Here is a 20,745-nt window from a genome sequence, read left to right as displayed (position 1 = left end):
AAGGATAGTCTCTGTCCCCCAGAAATTCTGTGTTGTGGCAGAGAGCTGCAGTTTGGAAAGGCTGTGTATCACTACTCCGAAGGACAAGCATATATAAAGATAATTAGCAGGCTCAGCAGCTAGACAGAGGCAGAATGGGGATACATGTAGCAAGATAGAGGCAGAATGAGTTTTAAACAAAACAAGACATTTAACTGTGTCATTATGTTGGATTTATATGTTACATGAATGCACTTAATGGTACATGAGGAGGTTTGTGATGTTGAATATACCTAAACCCACGGAGAGCTTTTTCAAGTTGATTTCACCTCCATCTGATATTGTTTACATTAGCTTTAATGAATATATGACTAGCCATAAACGCTAAAATGTTAATTTATATTCATGGTGAGTTGTATTAGAGTATCTCCTGGCACGTTTCATGGTTGTACATTAATAAAACTTTCTGCTTTTTATTACCATGAATGAAAATAAAAAATCGTGTCAAGAGAGATTTAAGCCAGTATTTCATCTTCAATACTGAGTAATACTGCAGGTGGATATCGTGAAATTCATGTAGAGAATTGTTTTTTTCCTACAGTAAAAAGGAATATTTGGGCTCAAAGCTTCTGCTAGGCTAGTAAGTCATTAGAATGAAAAAGATTTTCATTGTGGGTTTGGTATTATGAGTTTATGTTAAATATTGCTTTTTAGTAAGTGATGTAAGCATTTTCTTTCACTTAGGGTGAGGCCCAAAATACATCTGCCTCTTTATCAAAAAGAACAGATGCTGCCATTAAATTGCTCAAATTTACCATCAGAAAATGGTGTTGCTCTGATATTGCACTTCTTTTTTGGCACTTAGTTGTTATACTCAGTTACGTTTTTTTCATGCTAATTAGCAGCCTTTTAGTGATGGCTTCCCCTTAATACACATAATGGGAGGAGGAGGGAAAACCGCACAATGCTGGAGTTTACTGTAATTTTTTTTTTTGTAAGATGTAAAATGCAGGAAATTTGTGGAATACAAAGCTATTTCCTCAGGATACGGAGCTTGGCCTCTTTGTGCATGTGGTATTTTGCGCTATTTTCAGTGCTATAGAATTTTATGGCTTAATTCTCTGGCACAGTGCATCATCAGCATTGTATATTTGCATTGACTCATCAGTCTTGGGTTTGTTTTTTTTTTTTTTAAATAGAATATGTAGTAAATCATAACTGGCTTTTGAGAATTAAAATTAAGCCACTGAATGAATTGATTTGTCCTTGCATAAGATAAATAAGTGTGTTTGTTTGCAAAGTACCATGCTTGCTATTGAGACGTAGTGTAACTGCAGGAGTGAAAATAAGGAGAAGAGAAAGGGAAGCTGGTGTGGGGCAAAGACAAATGACAGCAACTTTGACGCAGTTGTTCTTGGAGTCCAGGTTTTGGTGCTGTACGTGACATACTGCAATTTTTTTGCAGGAGACTTTCACATAGTCAGTGAGGGTTTGTTAAACATTCGATAAGCCTAGTTGACAAGTGTGCTATGCTTGCAGAACTGGAGGTCTAGAAACATGGAGGACAATGTAAAGGGTGTTTGCATAAGAGGGCAGAAAAAGCCCGCTGCTAATATGATATTAAGCCTTTGTCATTGAAGTTGTTTGGTAGGACAAGCCAGTGCCATGGGAAATATCCGCCAAAGGAACTAGTGCAATTAGTTACCAGCTTTTGAAATATTCATCCAAATGATTACTTTGATCTGTTAATAAAGTTAGGAGTAGGAAAATCACAGAATCACAGAATATGTTGAATTGGAAGGGACTCACAAGGGTCATTGAGTCCAACCCTGCACAGGACCATCCCCAAGAGTCACACCCTGTGCCTGAGGGGATTGTCCAAATGCTTCTTGAACTCTGTCAGCCTTGGAGCTGTGGCCACTTCCCTGGGGACCCTGTTCCAGTGCCCAACCACCCACTGGGGGAAGTACCTTTTTCTAATATCCAACCTAAACCTCCCCTGACACAACTTCAGGCCAGCCCCTTGGGTCCTATCCTTGGTCACCACAGAGCAGAGATCAGTGCCTGCCCCTCCTCTTCCCCTCACAAGGAAGTTGTAACTGCAGTGAGGTCCCCTCAGTCTCCTCTTCTCCAGCCTGAACAGATCAAGTGCCCTCAGCTGCTCCTCATACGGCTTCCCTTCATGCCCTTCACCATCTTAATTTCCCTCCTTTGGACGCTTTCTAATGGCTTAATATTTTTCTTAAATTGTGGTGCCAAAAACTGCAGGTCAGGTCCAATCACACATGAGTGCCATTGCATCTCATGGCCATGACTGACTGAAATATCTTGATTTTAATAACAGTTTTCTTATTCCAATTTAAATCTAGAGAGCTGTGTTTCCTTTAAGCCTGTTTTTTTAACCTTACAAAATTTAATTTAGATTAAATAGTCCTGTTGGCATTTAGTGAAGAATGAGTGTCTCCCTTAGTTCTGCTCAAATACTGATTGCTGATACAGACATTTGGTTTGGGTTAGTACTGGACAACATCTGTTTATGCCTCACTTCATCTCAAGACTTGGGATTTGCTGGGTATCAGTTTTGGTTTTGCTTGTTGCTTTGTTGTCACTTTTTTGTCACTTCGCACACCCACGCCCCTCCCTCCCATGAAGTGTGTTTTCTTTTCATGTTACTACTTCTGAAAACTACCATTGCCTTCTCAAAGAGATACCAGTTCTGGGCAGGGAGTAGCATGGACACACATGCTTTTTAAAGGCTTCCTAAAGGCACATTGTTTTAGTGTTGAATGCTTATCCTCTTTTTGAAAGGTTTATGAGTGGTGCCTTATCTAAACAGATTTTATGTTTATTTACCTCTTCTTATGAGCCTCTGAAGTACCAGCAGGTGGTGTGGGGGGAAATGAAGTGAGATTATTTTCTTTCTGTTTATTTTCTTTCTGTTTATTTTCTTTCTGTTTATTTTCTTTCTGTTTATTTTCTTTCTGTTTATTTTCTTTCTGTTTATTTTCTTTCTGTTTATTTTCTTTCTGTTTATTTTCTTTCTGTTTATTTTCTTTCTGTTTATTTTCTTTCTGTTTATTTTCTTTCTGTTTATTATCAGAAAATGACCCTGGAGCTCTGTCTTTATTTGCATAAACTGTGTCAGAGCGAAAGCTTGTAGAACATGTTTGCACAAGATTTGGGAGTGATGATTTGAAGTGATACTTGTTTTGACAAATATGTTATGTCAGGTAAAAGCAAATTGTTTTGCTCACTTCTTTCTGTACAATAGCTCCCTAATTTTCAGTGTCATATACTTTTGTAAGTCCTGAATTTCTTCTAAGCAAGCCACTTAAAGGATTTTGTATTGTTTTTTGATTAAAGGAATAACTGTGTTGTCTAGGATTTGTAACCTTGCAGGAGAATCTTATTAAGTTATCTTGGTAACTTGGCAACTTGGTCTTCATAGAATCATGGAATGGTTTATGTTGGAAGGGACCTTAAAGATTATCTATTTCCAGCCTCCCTGCAATGGGCAGGGACACCAGCTGCTAGATCAGGTTGCTTAAAGCCCCATCCAACCTGGCCTTGAACACTGCCAGGGATGGGGCATCCACTTCCTGGGCAACTTCTCTGGGCAACCTGTTTCCAGTGCCTCACCACCTTCATAGTAAAGAATTTGTTCCTCCTATCTGAACTTACCTTCTTCAGTTTAAGGTCATTTCCCCTTGTCCTATCACTACACACCCTTGTAAAAAGCCCATCTCCAGCTCTCTTGTAGCCCCTTTAGGTACTGGAAGATGCTCTAAGGTCTCCCTGGAGCCTTCTCCAGGCTGAACAGCCCCAACTCTCTCAACCTTTCTTCATAGGAGAGGTAAATTAGCCTGTTTTCCAGGTTAGAGATTGTACCAGTGACAATCATATGTGTATCTTAAATTAGTATATAACAAACAGAATGTTTTTGTTTGGAGATTTTTTTCTTGAAATCAGGATTCCAGTGATAACGTATCACCAAATAAGGTACTAGGTATTGTTTCTTGGTTGATTAAACACTAAATTTAATCCGCATGTTGCCTCTTCTTAGCTTTAATATGGAAAACAAATGTAGGAGTTGGAAAAGTGGGGATTAGTGATAGCAAGGCGCATATAAAATCATCTCATACTGTTTTAAGAGTGAGCAATTGCTAGCTTGCAATTCAGAGCTCATTTTTCTAATACGCTTATGTTAACAGTTTTATAATTAAGCTTCAGTTAAAATTATAATAATAATTTCCTTTTCCATTCAAGCATAACAAAGCACTTAAACAAGCATTAATAAGCCTCATATCAACTCTGAAAAATAAGTATTATTGCACCTATTTTACAGTTGGGTAAGCATAATTGAGGGTAAGTGATTTACTCTGAAGTGACAAATACTGCAAATGGCAGCTCCTGGATGCTCCTCCAGCTATGTGGACCTCAGTGTTAAAGTGCATATATCAGGTTAGATCCTTAAATATTAAGGCTTAATAATAAAAAATTAGCTCAACAATGCTTAATGTAGATGGAAAAACTTTGTATAAATAACATGCATTATGGCAGAAAATATGAGTCTGAGACTTTTGGGTAAAAGACAAGGACTTGGTGTTCTGGTTCATCTGCCTTTTTTTTTTTTTTAAAGTCTTTTTCTCAGGTCTTCTGCAGATCTGTGGTGCATCACCTTTGGTGAGGATAGAGATCTCTGTGCTCTCTGCTTCTGTGGAGATGAAGAGCCAAGGAGCATGGCCTCAAGTGGATGAGCACAAATGCAATCCATGACCACTTGCTGAGCAAAGCGTTGTGGTCAATCTGTTATTTCACAGCTCACTTGTTCAGACAGGAAGACCCTAAATCTTGGCTGGGATACAGGGCTTTGATCCATCCTTTGACAAAATGTCCAACTCAAGCTGAATTTGAAGGACCTCATGTGTTCCCTCAGCTCTTTGAAGTTTTTCCAGTTTCTTCTGAGCAAAGACTTTGTATGTAACCTGTTAATAATGGGTGTAAGCAGAAAAAAAGAGCAGTCTAAGGGTAGTTGCATGTTAACACAGGGAAAACTTTCCTTTCTGTGGGGAAGTAGATAGGTGGATGTCATCAAAATGTCTTTAATGAAAAAAACCCCAAACCATAATAGAGTAAAACTGCTGGACTAAATTGCTGACTTTGCAGCCGCTTCCAGAAATATATCCTAACCTGCACCACAGCAGGAAATGCAGAATAAATAGTTACAGATCCCTCAATGGAAGGCATACCACAGGCAAGGAATAGAAACCCAACCTTCCTTCAGAATGAAAAAATAATGAAAAAAAAATAGAAGCAAACCACCATAAATAGTGACAAAGCCCCCTGGAAATTAAAAGCCCATTTCCTTGGAAGAGGGAGAATTTTAGTGTGGCCAAAGACTGCTGATGGCTTCTGACTTAAATTATACTCTGGTGTTGCTTACTGATAGTTTTCACAGGTATCATCACTGTATGTATGTAGTATGTGTAAAGTTCACAAATACAGAAGTCAATGCCATTTACATTGATCAGCAGCTCACAACCCTCTGGTTGAAAAGGCACCTCCCCATATAACAGCATGTGCATGGCTGTATAGTATATATGAATGTGTCTATTGTCAATTCAATCCTACAAATTTATAGGCAAAACATTTCGATATGACTGAAAAATCTTTTTTTCTCTATTTCCTGAGAAGTAATTTAAATACGAGAACAGAAGGTATTTCTGACAAGTGTTTAACCTTGTTGCACATTAGAAGTTCAAGTACTTACCATATCTGAACAGTATTTGACCCTAAATTAATTATTAAATAGAAATTGCATGCATATGCAAACTGATACCTACCCACAGATTAAAGGGGCAATGAGTCAGTTGGTACCTGACTACAATGGAAGGAGGAAGAAATTGAAATAGTACTGTGTCTCAGCTCATTTTTAGGAGTGAACAGCTATGATAAGGAAGATTTTTTTGCAGTAGGAAAGAATATAATTGTTTTGCTGCATTGTTGGTGTTAGTAGTAGACTACAAGTAACTCTAATCTGTCTCTGGGAGATCTTATAACCTCGAAGGGAAGGAAGTCAGATAAGCAATGTAGTCAGGGTACCAGAGTTAGAATGGAAGAAAATAAAATTTGGGATACTCCTCTGCATTATTAGCCTTCATTTAGCTTTTTTTAACCTTGATTTGAGAAGAGCATTCATTGACTATTGAATTTTTATTATTAAAAAAATATTCAGCTGCATTCTATAATTTCTGTATGCTCTATTGTTAGGATCAACTGCATTTCTGGATTTGGTACTACCAACAGGACTGAAAAAGAGAGAGCTCTTTATCTTGATAATTGTATGCATAACTTAATTTGAAGCAACCGAATCATCCTGACAAATCCAACTTTAAGCAGTTGAACAGTGCCTTAATCAGGCTATTCAGGTACTTAAAAATAAGCACAGCATTAGGACACATTACTACGTTAGGTTTGAATGCAGAAAACAGAATTGCAACGCAGCAAAAAAAAGTTTCCACAAACAGAAATTAGTTTTCTCTCCAGTGTACATCTTTGACAACCTCCCACATACACAGTTGTATGTACATCATAGTTTAATTCAACTCTAGCAATATCAGCATGTTTGTTGGCTAAAGCTGATGAACTTTCTAGCTGCCATTGCAGTTAGACCAAGAGTGAAATAAAAGGCATGAGACTGAAACAGAGCTCTCATTATTAGATACCAGACAGCTATAATCCCATCTGGGTAGATGTACAGCCAGGATCTGGGTCATGTGAAATACTCCCTCCCTCCAACCAGAAGCCTTCTAATGGTTATTCATGATTAATTTTAAAGCGAGCACTGCACTATAGGGCTAAGTGAATGTATTATCATTTTTAGAATCCCTCCCACTGAACAGCATTTCAAGCAGCTATTATTGTAACAGTCCTGACAACTCCCTGATTAATCCTCATCCGTGTGTGTCAGATGTTATTAACACTTAACTAGTCAAAGCTCAATCTTTACTACTCTCCAAGTCTGTTTCTTCATGCAGAGCCTGAGTGAAGCTGTCACACATGTCATACTGTCGAGTGAGAATGCATAACCCACTTCTACTTGTTAATTTGTTTACTGACATATCTTACATAAAGTGCATCTCTAAAAATGGTGGTGGCAGTTCTAATCACTGGTGCAAATGTCAGTTGTTGTGTGTGCCATTCTTTAAGTGTAAATAAGTGTGCTGTGTATATGGCACACGGTACAGTGTTGGGTGTTTCCCCGTTCACATTGCCCTGATACTCTGCTGATGTCTCAGTTTGTTGTGCTGCAGTGCTGGGCACCAGTGGGCCTTATGTGTAGGCACAGTCTTTACCATAGAAGGTGACTTGGCTCAAATACTCTCAGGAGTAATTTGTTCGTGGTTACTAAGCTGCTGTCATGTAGCAGTTGCTGCAGTGGACAAAATAGGTTTCATCTGGCATATTCTCCAACTGGATCTTCTGCAACAATCCTTACAATTTCAGATTTAGAAGTGACTTTGAATTCACTTGGCTGGGTTCTGTCAGTTAGGAGTAGGTATCTCATGCATTTGTCGTCTTTCGTTACAAACTGAATTTTACCTGGACTGACCTTAAAATTTTCTGCTTGGGCGTTTGCCATCTCTAGCTTCAGTCTCTGCCTGAATTGATGCTGTTGTCCTGTCATCAGCTACTACACAAGTGCTGGCAACACCATCAGATTTTTTTGTGTTCGTTAGCAAAAATACTTTGTCAGCTTATTTAATTGCCAGAAATAAGTAGATGGAAAAACACTTTTTTTTTTTTCCCCCACTCCTTCAAAGTATGTGCTTCAGACAGTTGATTATCTGATCTGATTTGTCAGTATCTGTGTGGATTACTAAGTATGTTTTTAGCAATTTGGCTGTACTAAATGTCTGGTATGGGGACTGAAGAATGCTGCCTCGGGATAGCCTTGTTAAGATGTCTGAAGCAGAGGCAGATCCTGTTCTTGCTGTATCTCTTAAATTTTGCCAGGCTGTCATCCTGTAGAGTTGGCTTGTTTGCTTCATCAGTTTACCAGTTCTGTCACTGCAAAGAAGGTATTTCTGCACCCATATATGATGGTGGTCACTCATCAGTTGATATATTTATTTGGCTTGTTCAAGAACTCTTGTACTTCATCAAATTTCTGGATATTGTGCAATCAGCTCTTTTTTTGTATGTTGTGATTCTTTGTTTATAGTAAGCTTATAATGCATGTTGACTTTAACTTTATACATTTATCCATCTGATATTAAAATAGAAGTGGAGAATTTCACTAGCTGTGATCTCCATAGGTTGCAAACGCAAAGCTCAGGTGGTTTTTAAATACCTTTTTCAGTTGTAGGGTGGTAGATGAACTTTAGCTGCAGTAACAGAGTTGAAATGCATGGGTATATTGCTTTCATATTGAGCAAAGCACAGCTGAATTCCAGTCTTCCCCTCCACTAACAGGTTTCCATCCCTAGGTCTATGGTTCAGAAGCAAGACCTGATAAACACAAGGAGTCTGGCTAATACCTTGCGTTGCCTTGGTGGAACATGTCTGCAGTTTGTGTATTTTCATGCAAAGAGTTTTCATGTACTAAGAATGTGCCTCTGTTGCTGTGAGGGTTAAGGCATCTAGAGATGGCCTTTTGTCTGTTTGCCCTCTTAAATTGTAATTTGGAAACCACTGTATTGTGTAATTGCTCTTAGTCTGTGATGCCTTATACAAGAGAACAGCTTGATCACATCTGTGTTCAGCAAGCAATTTGCAGGTCTTATGTGGCTAAATGTTTGGATATTTTTGTGGGAGAAGAGACATTTATTTCTCTGCATTTTTGCTGCTACTTCAGATACTGACTGAAACAATAGTTTCAGTGGTCCAGTTACTCCTTCACTTATCTTGAAACTACTTTTGTGCAACTGGCTACTCAGGCTGGTCAATATAAGTCCTTTGGGTTCCTGTAGCTTAAGGCAGGCTCTGCAATTATACATTGCTTTTTGCATCTTACAGTAGGGTATTCCAATACCTCTAATTTTTGTCTAGTTAACTATTGCTCCATAACTGTAATTCTTAATTCTGAAGAGTTTTTATTTTTGTCTGTCTTAGCTATTCTTTTCTAACATACAGACATACCCAGAACGAGTCAAAAACAAGCATCATTTATTTCCTGAAGAAATCTCTCTACTGGTGCCTTCCAGCATCAGTCTTGCTCTCGATGACTTTACAGATAATAGTTGCAGGAGAAGGGAATATTTCAAGTAAATTTAAATATTTCTATATTGTATATATCTGGTAATGGTGGGCTTCTTAGTGCAGGCATTAACATACTGTGATGTAGCTGTTGCCTGATCAGGGTGGCAGTGTACTGTCTATTCTTCCTCTGCCTTTGTATTCAGCACAAGGGTCAGCCATGAGTATATGGCTAAGTTTATTGATAGAAGAGATGGTCATACGTACTGCTGCCCATAAATCCACGTCCTCCCATGCACTAGGAACATCTCCCTCCTCCTGCTGCTCAGGAGTTGTCCTGAAAATTGTATGTAATAATATCAGTAAGCTGTATTTAAGTATATAGAGATGGTACTGATTTCCTTGATTCTTACATGCCTATTGGTAGTGCAAGTTACTCTGAGCTGAAGCTACCATTTAGGTCATATGTCAGAGAAGTCCCTTCTTTGGGCTGCTGGGATTTCCTCACAGGATTAGGTGCTTTGTTCTGTCAGTCTGCAGTTAGAACCATTTTTTTCCGACGTTTGAAGCTACTCTGGTCACCACCATCCATTTTAATCATGCTTGCTAGGTTCATTCATTGTCTTTTGTTGAAGCTGGTAAAGAAAACCTCACTTCTGGCCTTAACACTTCAAGGGGTTGTCAGAAGTAATGAAGATATTAGATTTTTGGCATCACTCAGCTTGCTTCACACACACACATACAAATAAGTGTATCATCCCCGTGGTTTCTCTGCTGTAACTGAAATTGAAAAACGTGTGGAATGAGAGATTATTGGCAGGCAAATATCAGGACAAAGCAGATTAAAAAATGTGTTTCAGCTTGTGGAGAAAGGTTGATTCTAAAAATTAGTTTTAGGCGATAAGGCCAGTATGAAGAAAACTGACAAAATCCTGCAGCAGTAAACTGAATATGTCTTCATGCAGCCTGTGCATTTGTAAATTCATAACAATTGCAGCTGCTGGACCAGATAGTCTCCCTGGTTCTCTCCCTGTCCTTTCCTGTGGGAAGATAAGAGGAAGAAAATGCGAATTGCATTACGTTTCCTGTTCCTGTTAATTTTGGATCTGGAAAGGCCTTCTGCTTTACTCTGGTAATTGGGTTATATACTGCAGGAGGCTAATATATTATCATGATTAATAATCTGTTTTGGCAAATTATGTATTTCTGAAAAGTACATGGAGCACACTGCGTTTCAATGTTGGAATAACCATGGTTTGCTCATTTATAAACATGCTTCTCTGCTCTCATGTAGAATGTGCATAAACCACATTTCAAACATGAGACAATCATTAGCAGTCAGTAAAAAAGATATTTCCATGGCAACAGTTGCTAAATTGAACAGTGCATCAGTGCATCAGAAGCCTCCCTGTCTTTAGCTCAGATAACATCTACCTTTCTGATGAGTAACAAAATAATCCTACCTGTTAAAAAATAATAAACTCACCACTGTCTATGTGAAGAGTTATTAGAGCACAACTGAGCAATAATTCATTACTGCTGACAGTACTGGGCATCACTCTTTTACATCTGCATTTCTGTAACTCTCCCTAGGCCCTGCTGAACAATTAGTATGGCCTTTCCCCACACCTGGTGGAGCTGCTGTGACTGTAGTTTGGGAGCTCTGGAAAAATCATCTGGCCTGGATGAAAATCTAACCAGTCTTCATGGCTTCTGCTTGAAAGAAAAGAAAAAAAATGTGGAAGTGATGGTGCTTCCCATGGCTTTATGGTCTTTCTTCTTCATCTTTATATACACTCAGGAAAATTGCTGTTTTAAGGAATAAGCTGACATTGTTCAGCAGACATTTGGAGATTATTATTCTTACATGTGGCAGGTAACATGAGAGTGAGCAGGATTACAAGATGATGGACACAGGCATTCTGGATCAATGTGAGGGCTACTCATATAATACCATACTTGATGGAAATTTATAAGAGGGATGGAGGCAGGTCATGAGGGTTCTTTATAGGAGCAGGCAGGTGGCTCATCTCTGATGGAAGGTTAGATAAGAAACTTGGACTTTGTTTCCATGCATGGTCAATAGAATCTTTCTGCTGTACTGTTCCCCAGGGTAATTTCCTTGTGCCATAATGAAGCCAAATCTCTGAACAGAAAGAGGCAGTTTTCTAACAAAGGGAAATATTTTGCTTTTAAATCTACCTCATCACTAGCATGAACTGTTCTAAATTTTGAACCAAAGATTTCTAAACAAGAGATCAAGCAGGTAGAGAACTAATTGATACTTTTTCTTTCCATTTTGTCCCTCAGGTATAAGCTGCAGGACATATTTTGACTGTGTGTGTCTGAAAGAGGAAAATGCTTACTCTTTGCTAGTAGCTAAAATGTTTCTTTTTTACAATGCCTTTGCGAACTCTCAACTCTCTGTTTCCCTTTTTTTTTGGTTTATAGGGCATAAATTCATATGACCTTGTTCCATCAGCATTCTGTACTGTGTCACCTCTTTTATAGCTTTTCATGTGACCCAGTTCATCTTGTGCCTCCTTTTGGCCTGTCCTTCCTTCATCCTAAGCTGGAAGCTTGGGGACTGACGAGTGAACAGCAGAGGCGGACTGCACTTATTCCTGCAGCATTAGGAGTCTGGTGGGAAGCTGAAGTCTGCACTGTTCTGTTCCTTGTCTCTTAGATCTATCTTAGGCAACTGTGAGATAGGCAAAGGTGGAGAATATAGACACTAAGGCGTTCAGAAACATTTTGCTTTCCCTTAGGGGCAGTTGGAGATGTAAAATTGGACTCTCTTATGGAGTCAACTGAGGAATAGAGCAGTTGCTACTTGGAAGAATGAAGGCAGTCACACATGTTGTGGGTTTTAAAATCCTGTCTGTTCCTGACCAAAATGGCACTGTTACCAGACTGATGTATGACAGCTTCTGAAACCAGCAGAACGTTTGCAGGTGTTAATTGATTTTGCAGGTGCTTTTTTTTTCTTTTATCTGAGAAGTAAAACTAAATTTAGTCACTGTTGCTCTTTATTAAGAAAATGCAGTGAAAAATCTCAGCTGCTTTTGACTGCCCCTGCATCTCTAAACCAGCTAATTTTGCAATTCCATCTGACTCTGTATGTGATCAATTGTGCTTAATTTGCTGTGTATGAAGGTAGTCCAATGAAGTTTATCCCAGCAGGATGAAAGACTCTTAATGTGGCTGTTCTAAGTTCAGGGGGCTGTGTGATTGTTTCTTCACAAATCTGAGAAAGAACTGTGTAAGGCCACAGTTTCCAATGTTTTCCTTCCTGAGAGAACTTGTCCATGCTTTCTGGCAGCTGGCTACACCACTGGATTAAATTTTAAGAGGCTGCTTTTTCTTATTAAACTTAGAGAATCAGGGACATTAATGATAGCCCAATTAGTATCATAATTAAACAAACACAAATAGCCTAGTCTTGGGGTTCCTGAAAATAATTATGTGGAGCTATTTCAGGCTTAGGTGCACTAATTGAGTTTGAGGTGACTTGGCCATTTGTTGGTTTTACCAGTGTGTGAAAAGTGACTTTTTTTGTGTGTGCTCTTGGTTTCATTTGCCTGCTGAGGCTGTGCCTCAACTCCTGTGTGGAATCCACTGATGTATTCAGCAGTATTAGGTGTTTCAGGTAGAGTTTGCATGTAATTTAAAACTCCATTTCCATATTTCCAGGGCAACTTAACCATGGGGCACATCACTGGGAAATCAGTCACTTGCTTCCTACCATTTCTTTGCTCCCAGACTACTTCAAAACAGTTCTTTCACTGCCCAACAGACTTTGTGCTGTTTGCCTGTGGTGGTGTAAGTATCCAAGGGTTGCATGAAGTAGATGAAAAAATGCCATTCTGTCTGCTCTATTATAAAATAGGGATTCATTCCCTTAGTCTGGTGTGAATCATGTCCCCTCTTCTAAAGTCTTCTTTAAGTAACCTCAGCTGAAATGAGGACTCTTGAGGCGAAGGACCATGCAGGCAGAGCAGCAGAAAGCATTGGTGTCTAGCAGTAAGGCTTAGTGGTCTCCAAGCCACCACTAGAGAAGCAGCATCAATACGATCAAAGTACTGCTTTTGCCCATGCTGCTTTTGTTTCTCACCTATCCATTTCACTTTCTTTGACCAGTAAAGCCAATAATCACCCCTCCTGTTTTGATTGATGATGGACTATTATGCCAGAGTTTACGCTGAGCATTGGGCTTGGCTTTGTTTCTGGAATCTCAGTCTGGAGACTGAAGACAAGAAATGAAATAACTTAAGCTATGGGAAAAGTCAAGTGTCCTTGAGGGGGGAAAAAGGAAGAAAGTATAGAAGTGGGAAGGGTGTGCTCAGGAAGGGACATACTGAATGAAAAAATAAGAAGAGGATGTTCTGGACAGAAGAAAGGAAAAAAAAAAAGTCAAGTGTTGGCCACTGAAAAATGAGTGGACAGACTAGAAAAGGAGTAGGCAGTCTGGGTAGAAGAATCAGAAAGGAAGTTGGGAAGTTGTAAAAAGAGCAATAAAAAGAAAACAAAATAAGGAAAAGGAGAAAAAAATGAGGTGCAGAGGTAAAAAAAGATACTTGAAAGAAGGAATGCATTGAATTGGGAAGGCAGTGAGCAAGTTTAGGAATGGAATTAAGGGGGAGTGAAATTGGTGAAGAAGGATACCATCCCCTGTGTGCTTCCCCACAAGGCCGTTTTCTTTAAGCATTTCAGATGGATGATCCCCTTTGTCTCTTTTGTCTTCCTGTGGCGTTTTCAGTCAGCCTCAGTTTGTCTTCCATGCACTAATTCCTCACTGTGGTGGTTTACAGTCCCTCTAGAGGAATGGCAGCTGTTGACAGCAATTGAAGAGAGTTAGTTGTCGCTTTGTCGTGAGCATTAAGGCTGGTAATTTTATGGCTTTTTTCTTTCTACCTCACAGGAATTAAACCCCTGTTGATTAGGGTAGAAGTGAGCTGCTGCTGACTACTTCTGTAACTCCCAAGGCAGTCATGACTTGCTGTTGGAGAAGCACAGCTTTATGAGAAGAGTCTGCAGGCAGCGATTTTATCTTTAGCTTTTGTAAAGGTAAACATGCTGAAGCTGGGCAGTCTGAAATCCTGCTTTATGTCCCTTTTTTCTTTGCACTTTTTCTCCCCCTTTTTGGTGTCTGTCAAGAGAGCTGCTGCACTGAGGCAGTAACTGACAGCACAGGTGACAGAACTGTGTTTTGCTTGTCCCTCTGAAAGTGTGTGTTTGTTACAAAGAACTCATTCAAATTCTTGTCATGGGTGTAATGTTCAAATGTTGTGAAACGCTGCTGAGTGAGACCTGACCTCTTGACCTGATGCTGATTATTATGCTCAGTACGGTGCATCCAAGTATTGTTTGCCTCTGTAAGGTTTAATAATGAGGAGAAGATGAAGTAGTTAGACATACACCTGGGTTTTATGTATTTACACTTGCTGTCATGTGTGTTTGTTTATTTCTTGGCTCCATAGACACGAGTCAATGAAACCAAACATGAAAATAGGAGAGAAATTTTTATTGTGTGAGGTATATTTGTTTCTGAATTCAATGTCTTGAGACCAAACAAAGAATAGCCTTAAATTATTATAAAACATAAACAAGACCAAAAGATCTGAAGAATTTTGCATTTTGCTTCTTGGACATAAATTAGGTCTTTTCTTACCATGAAGAAGGTAAGAGCTTCATTCCAGTGTCCTCTATAAACTTTTTGCATGATTTTGTGTCCTTTTTGTGACATGGCTGGTGATGGCTCTTACTAAAGGCAGTTGACAGATGGAGTGCTGGTGTAATAAATAATACAGGTTCTCTTAGTTTTTAACAGAGACTGCTATATATTGCCCATATTATTGCCATTGTTAATGGTGCTAGTAAGGTGGTACCTTCCAGACTGTGCCCTGTTACAATGTCTGCAGAGAGGTATTGATCTTGGTCACTAATGAGAGGGAACTGCAGTTTAAACTACTGCAGTTTAAACTACTTCTTGCACATCTCTGCCAAAGGCACGGTGGCCTTCCGTGTAACTTCCCAAGCGTGACCTGTACTTTGAGGTACAAAATACAACTTGCAAGCAATTCAGACTGTTTGTGTTTGGTATTTAGCTACACGGTAAGGGTTTGATAAATCTAATATTCCTGATTAAATAAATTCTGTTATTTATTTAGTTTGTAACTGATACAGCTTGACATTCTCTGCTAAGGCAGAAGTTATCTCCCGTTCTGGTCATTAGACAACCTGGGGCATGTTTCTAAACAAGTGTTTGCAAGTGTTAGAACAGGCAACACCTTTTTGTGTTGTACATGTTGTTTTACTCTTCAAGCCATTTTTGCAGCAATTCTTTTTTTCAGTGTGAAAACCTTCCTTCTCATTTGATGAGAATCAAATGATTCTCATCACTTAGCTAAAAAATAATTCCTGCATACTTCTTTTTGTAAACCATAACCGAGTTATGGTTCTGACAAATTAATTGGTAAATGCTTTTAAGCATCTTTAGCATTGCAGGAAGGATATTAGTTAAACTTTAATCCAAAACTGGTTCAAGAGAGCCCATTTCCTGCATATAAAGTGCATGAATTGAACAGAATGAATGGTTGGAAGATTCTGAGTTTTACTGAGTGTAGGAGGGGTGCAAATGTAACTGGCCCATTAGAGACTAATTCATTTTGAGTCTGAGAATGGAGCTGAACCAGGTATGTAGGTGACAATAATGTAGTTATGACAGTTGGATTTTTGACCTCTCTTGACTAATTACTTCACTCATTAACACCCTTCCTGCATTTCAGCAGCCTGCATACCTGCTTTAGACTGAATTGCACTGTTCTGAGGACAAAATAGACACAGAACATGCTATAATAATGTTTTGCAAAGGGTAATGCATGAAAGGATTGGAGTTCTTAGAGTTCAGAACATGCTGGGCTTTGTGTTCTGTTGTGGTTTGGTGGTAGATTAACATCTGAAAAACCCATATTAGCAAGTGTAGGGAAACATTTTGCTCAGCAGAAGGATCTTTTTGTTTGTTTGCTGGGCAATACAACATTGACACAATAAAAGATACTGAGGCTCTCCACATGTCCTGAAAGAATACTCACGTTTTCTGTGTGGAAGAGACTTTGGTGGTGTTTCAACCTGTAATGTCTTTGTGCATGGAAAACATCTGGTATGTGAAGGAGAACCGACCTTCTGCTTGAAATGGTTTTGGCATTTAAAATGGCCTGCTGAGCTGAAACTTAATCACAGACTGCTCAGTCCCTTGTCATAGATGAGAACCGCAAGTTTAATCAACAGCTTAAAGAGTTCAGGATCTAAGCTGAAGAAAATAATCCATGTTATTTTAAAAATAAAGATTTATTGACAAGAGAAGATTCGCCAATACTATTAAAATGATCAGCAACTGTTGCACTGTCAGCAGTGGAAAATGTTGAGAGTTAATTTCCAATTGATATCTCGGAGCTTTCATTTGAACACCTGCTGTTTAGGATGGGGATATGAAGCATTAACTGTGATTACTTCCCTCCCAAAAGGCACCCAAAATTGAGTAGCTGTTATGCCTTAAATTAAGATTATGTTTAACATCAGTTCAAAACTGTCATAACATGGACATGACTAGATTGCATATGGAGTTCCTAGGGTTCACTCCTCTGTAACAAAGTGAAATTACAGTCTGCTGATAGATCAGTGAGTGAATGCCTTGTGAAACATGCTCTGTGAGAAACGGCAACACTGGCTATTTTTCAGTAAAGATGAGTAATGTTAGTGTTCACTGTGAGGGACAGGACGAGAGTCAAGCAATGTTGCCTTTGGCTGCCAAATTAAAAGGCTTCCATGTTCAAAGGACCACATATGTTCAATGTATGATTAGATAAATCTGTATAGTGTGTGTATATATATAGATATAGATATAGATATTGCAGTGTAATGTGGGCTTTAGAAAGAAGTGCTCTTGATTTAGGAAATGTAAATAACATTTTAGCTATTTGATGGTATTTGGGCATGTGGAGAAGGCTTTGAGTCAGAGAGTGACAAAGTGTGTTTCATTTATTTATTTATTTTGTACAAGAAACTGAGAGGGTGTTTGTTTAATTACCCATGGTATTTCATACTTTAGATAATTTTCCTGTATTTTCAGTTTGTAAAATTCAGGAGATGAGTAAGATGGCAGTTTTATGAACTACTTAGAAATAAATGGGCTCAAAATATGACGTAATCTTCTGTATAAGTGTTAGATACTTTTCTGTTTGTTATCTGTAAAACTTGATAACATCGGCTACTTCACTGCACAATTGTGATAGTGAAGAGAAAAAAAGACATATGGTCCATGTGGTTTCTTTTATACCTTTCTATGTCCGGTCTCATTTAGTGTGATAAAAGCTAAGACTTTATGGAGTTGTTCTTGGAGGGAAAGAAATAAGAATTAACGCTCCATCTTTCTGAGGTTTTTATAGTCCAGTTTTGTTTTCCGTCAGCTTCAGATCACTGAGCAGTTTGCTTTGGTTTTGGATAGTGGAAAGAAAGGGGAAGAAGAAGAAGGATGATCTTTATTTTCTACTTTTATACACAGCGGCTAAAGCACTTTGTTGTTGTTGTTGGTGGTGGTGGTTTTTGTCAAATAATTTTTCCTTTTCCTTTTTTTAAAAGGACACTATTCGCACTCAGGCATTTAGGAAGCCTCACAGCAATTTAATGAAAGACATATAAAGCTGCCTTTATTTTTTTAAATAGAGATGCAGAAATTAAAGCAAGATTCTGAAGGCTTCCACTGATTCGGAGTATTTCTCACTTTTGAATTCCTAATGAAAGAATACTTTGGAGCTGATTGTGCTCAGACACTTATGGAAAGTTAGTGGATTTGTCAGTTTTTTACCAGTCCTAGATTTCTGCTCTTGCAAACAGTTCACACAGTCAGAGCTTGACATAGGATATTTGCTGAAGAGAATTACTGAAATTAACTGTCCCCTAGGAATTGTAAGTGGCTATCCATTTTTATACTGTCAGAATTGCTATGACAACAACACAAATGGTATTGCTGCCTGGAATTTAAGGTGTTATGAAACCTCTCAGCCTGGGAAGAGCTGAGCAGTTAGGCACAGGATGGCATCAGTGTCAGCCAGCTCAGTGAGCAGATAGCTCTCCTGTGCCATTTTCTCTGTGTGTTTGCTGTAATAGGGTATGGCTTATTGGATTTTATTATGACAGTTTTATCTGGCTGTTCCCAATGTCCACGTGGATATTGTGATTCATGTTCGATATTTCCAACCTCATTTGCTGTGGGTAGAATAGCCTTGTTGAGAGAGACATGAAAACAATAACCAGTGATCTGGGTAGTCCCAGATAACTAGAATTTTTACACTGCACATGCAGATAAAAGCAGCTTCACCTGGATTGTCAGATCATTTAATCTCTGAACATCTTGACTTCTGTTAAGAAAGGTACTGAGGTTGGGGTCAATTGTATTTCAAGCTGTTTGTCCTACTGCACTTTATTTCCTCCAATATGTCATCTTTTCAAAATGCATCTCCTTGTAGAAGGTCTTTGTCATAGGCTGTATTTCACACATAAGAAGTGGTTGAAGGTGTAATTGCTTTTTGAAATCCCATTTGCATTTTCCTTAACATTTTACATCACTCATATTGTACATGACAGGTCTACCTTATCTGACTTCTGCTTTTTAGTATGGTCCTATAGAGAGAAATAATTTCTAACTCTCCTAATTTTTCCAATTTCTAACTCTTAGTTCTGGATGCAGATGTTAGCTAATGTTTTGGAAATAATATTTTGCAGGATAGCTCCCTTTGTCACACAGGAAGATGAAATGGAAAATGTATTAGGGTCTGTATTAATGTTGATTTATTTCACTGTCAGTGCTTCTTGTTTTCTTTAAAACAGTGGAATTTGTGAGGAAGCTTACTAAGATAAAATTTGATAAATTTATTGTAGATTTTAATATGCCTATTCATATGTAAGCTGTGCTTTTATTTAGAGTTTTTCTTATATTTACAAAGGCTTCATCTTTCTCTATCCAAATTAAGGCTATGCTCTGCTCACATTATGCTGTCCTGGCAATACAAAGGTACCAAAGATTAGCCAAATAAACAAATTTGCATCTACTTTTATAATCAATGGCTTTGATTCAGAATTGGGTTTCTGTAGTCTGGAAAAACTTAAAAGAGACTTGTGTGCAGTTCCAAACTGTCATGAATGATAGTTTTATATTTAGAACTGAGAATAGGAAGGAGAAAAACTACAGATATTGTAATAAAAAAAATGTTGGCAGTTGACTGGTTAAATGTTTTCATATAGATAGGTTGATTTATCCTGGATAACATTTGGATATGAAGTGTGCTGTTAGATATGAATATTGTTCATATGCTTTTTTTTTCCCCCTTGGAATAGCTGATGATATTTTAAAGACAGTCAGGACTGTGGTTGCCTACGGGCCTTCCCACTGAGGCTTTCTGTGTTGTACCAACAAAGTAATGCTATCTATTATACAGAAAACAAACTGAAGAATATTGCAACAAGACCAGACTGAGATGTTTGTTCCCCGTTTGCTTTTGCAAATGCTTGTGTTGATTCTAGGGCAAGATGTATGGCCTAAAGCTAAAGGAGGAAAAAAGTTTTCACTGGATGTTAAGAAATCACTCCCAAAAGGGAGAGCAATTAGTAAAATAAACCAAGTGATCATGGAGGCAGCACTGCTGCAAGTAAACCATAACTTTCCAAATAATGACTGGCAAGGTGCCACACAAAGAATAGAGGCTGGACTCTACTAGCTAGGGTATGCTGTACCTGTAATTTTGCCACACATGATAGTCCCAAGACTATCTTGCAAAATGGCAAGATGTCATTCTGAAATCACACTGCAGTCTGGCAGATTCAGCTGGCACTTCAGATTATCCAGTGAATCTCCTCTCCTAGAAAGTACATTTTGCTGTGATGTTTTAAGTAATTAATTAGAAATTTGAATCTCCATACAAAGTGAGTTATTTCAGGTCAGGAATACACTGTTGCTCTATTTTTATTGTACTGCTGTCCTTGATTAGTGCACACTAGCAAGTTCCTAAGCATGTAAGAAACATTATGGAAATGAATGTAGTGACTTTTCTTTGAAGTTAGACACATTAATTTGGTGGATCAAGACAGCGCAGACAAAGAAAAGCATCTTTGGAATAGAGAGTATGTTTTCTATTGTGGTTGTTATATTATCAGCATTAATAGCATACAATAGGTGGTTTGGATAGTTTCTTATTAGGAAACAAGAGAGGAGAATTTCTTGTAGTAGTAGCAGCATGAATTTTGACTACAGAAACAGAAATGACTGGAATTGGTCTTTTTGTAAGTAAGAGGTAACTATAACTTGTGCTGGAATTGCCAAGTTGTTTGTTACATGTGTTTCTACTTTAAGTATTCTAGTCTTTCAAAAAGCTTATCAAATACATTTAATGGCCTCATTGTTTTTAATACTTTAATTGCTCTTGTAATAGCTCATAAGGATTCTATTACTGTCTTTTTTGAAAAACACCAGAAAATTTTGCAATGTTATGATCAGAGGCCGAAACCATTCAA

At 38.3% G+C, this 20,745-nt stretch overlaps 1 long non-coding RNA gene across 1 annotated transcript in view; it reads left to right on the top strand.

Annotated features, from left to right (window-relative positions):
- Nucleotides 1-14,212, top strand: part of LOC113997028 — a 29,800-nt gene extending 15,588 nt beyond the window's left edge. The window contains exon 3 of the long non-coding RNA XR_005567161.1: nt 14,099-14,212. This is a non-coding gene — a long non-coding RNA (uncharacterized LOC113997028). The remainder of the gene's footprint in view (nt 1-14,098) is intronic.
- The last annotated feature ends 6,533 nt before the right edge of the window (nt 14,213-20,745 follow it).

This window comes from Pipra filicauda, unplaced genomic scaffold (genome assembly GCF_003945595.2).
Source record: "Pipra filicauda isolate LSUMZ 115617 unplaced genomic scaffold, ASM394559v2 scaffold8_size5757611_pilon, whole genome shotgun sequence".
Taxonomy (NCBI): Eukaryota; Metazoa; Chordata; class Aves; order Passeriformes; family Pipridae; genus Pipra; species Pipra filicauda.
The sequence above is the reverse complement of the archived record's forward strand: the minus strand, read 5'-3'. Positions and strand labels throughout refer to the sequence as shown.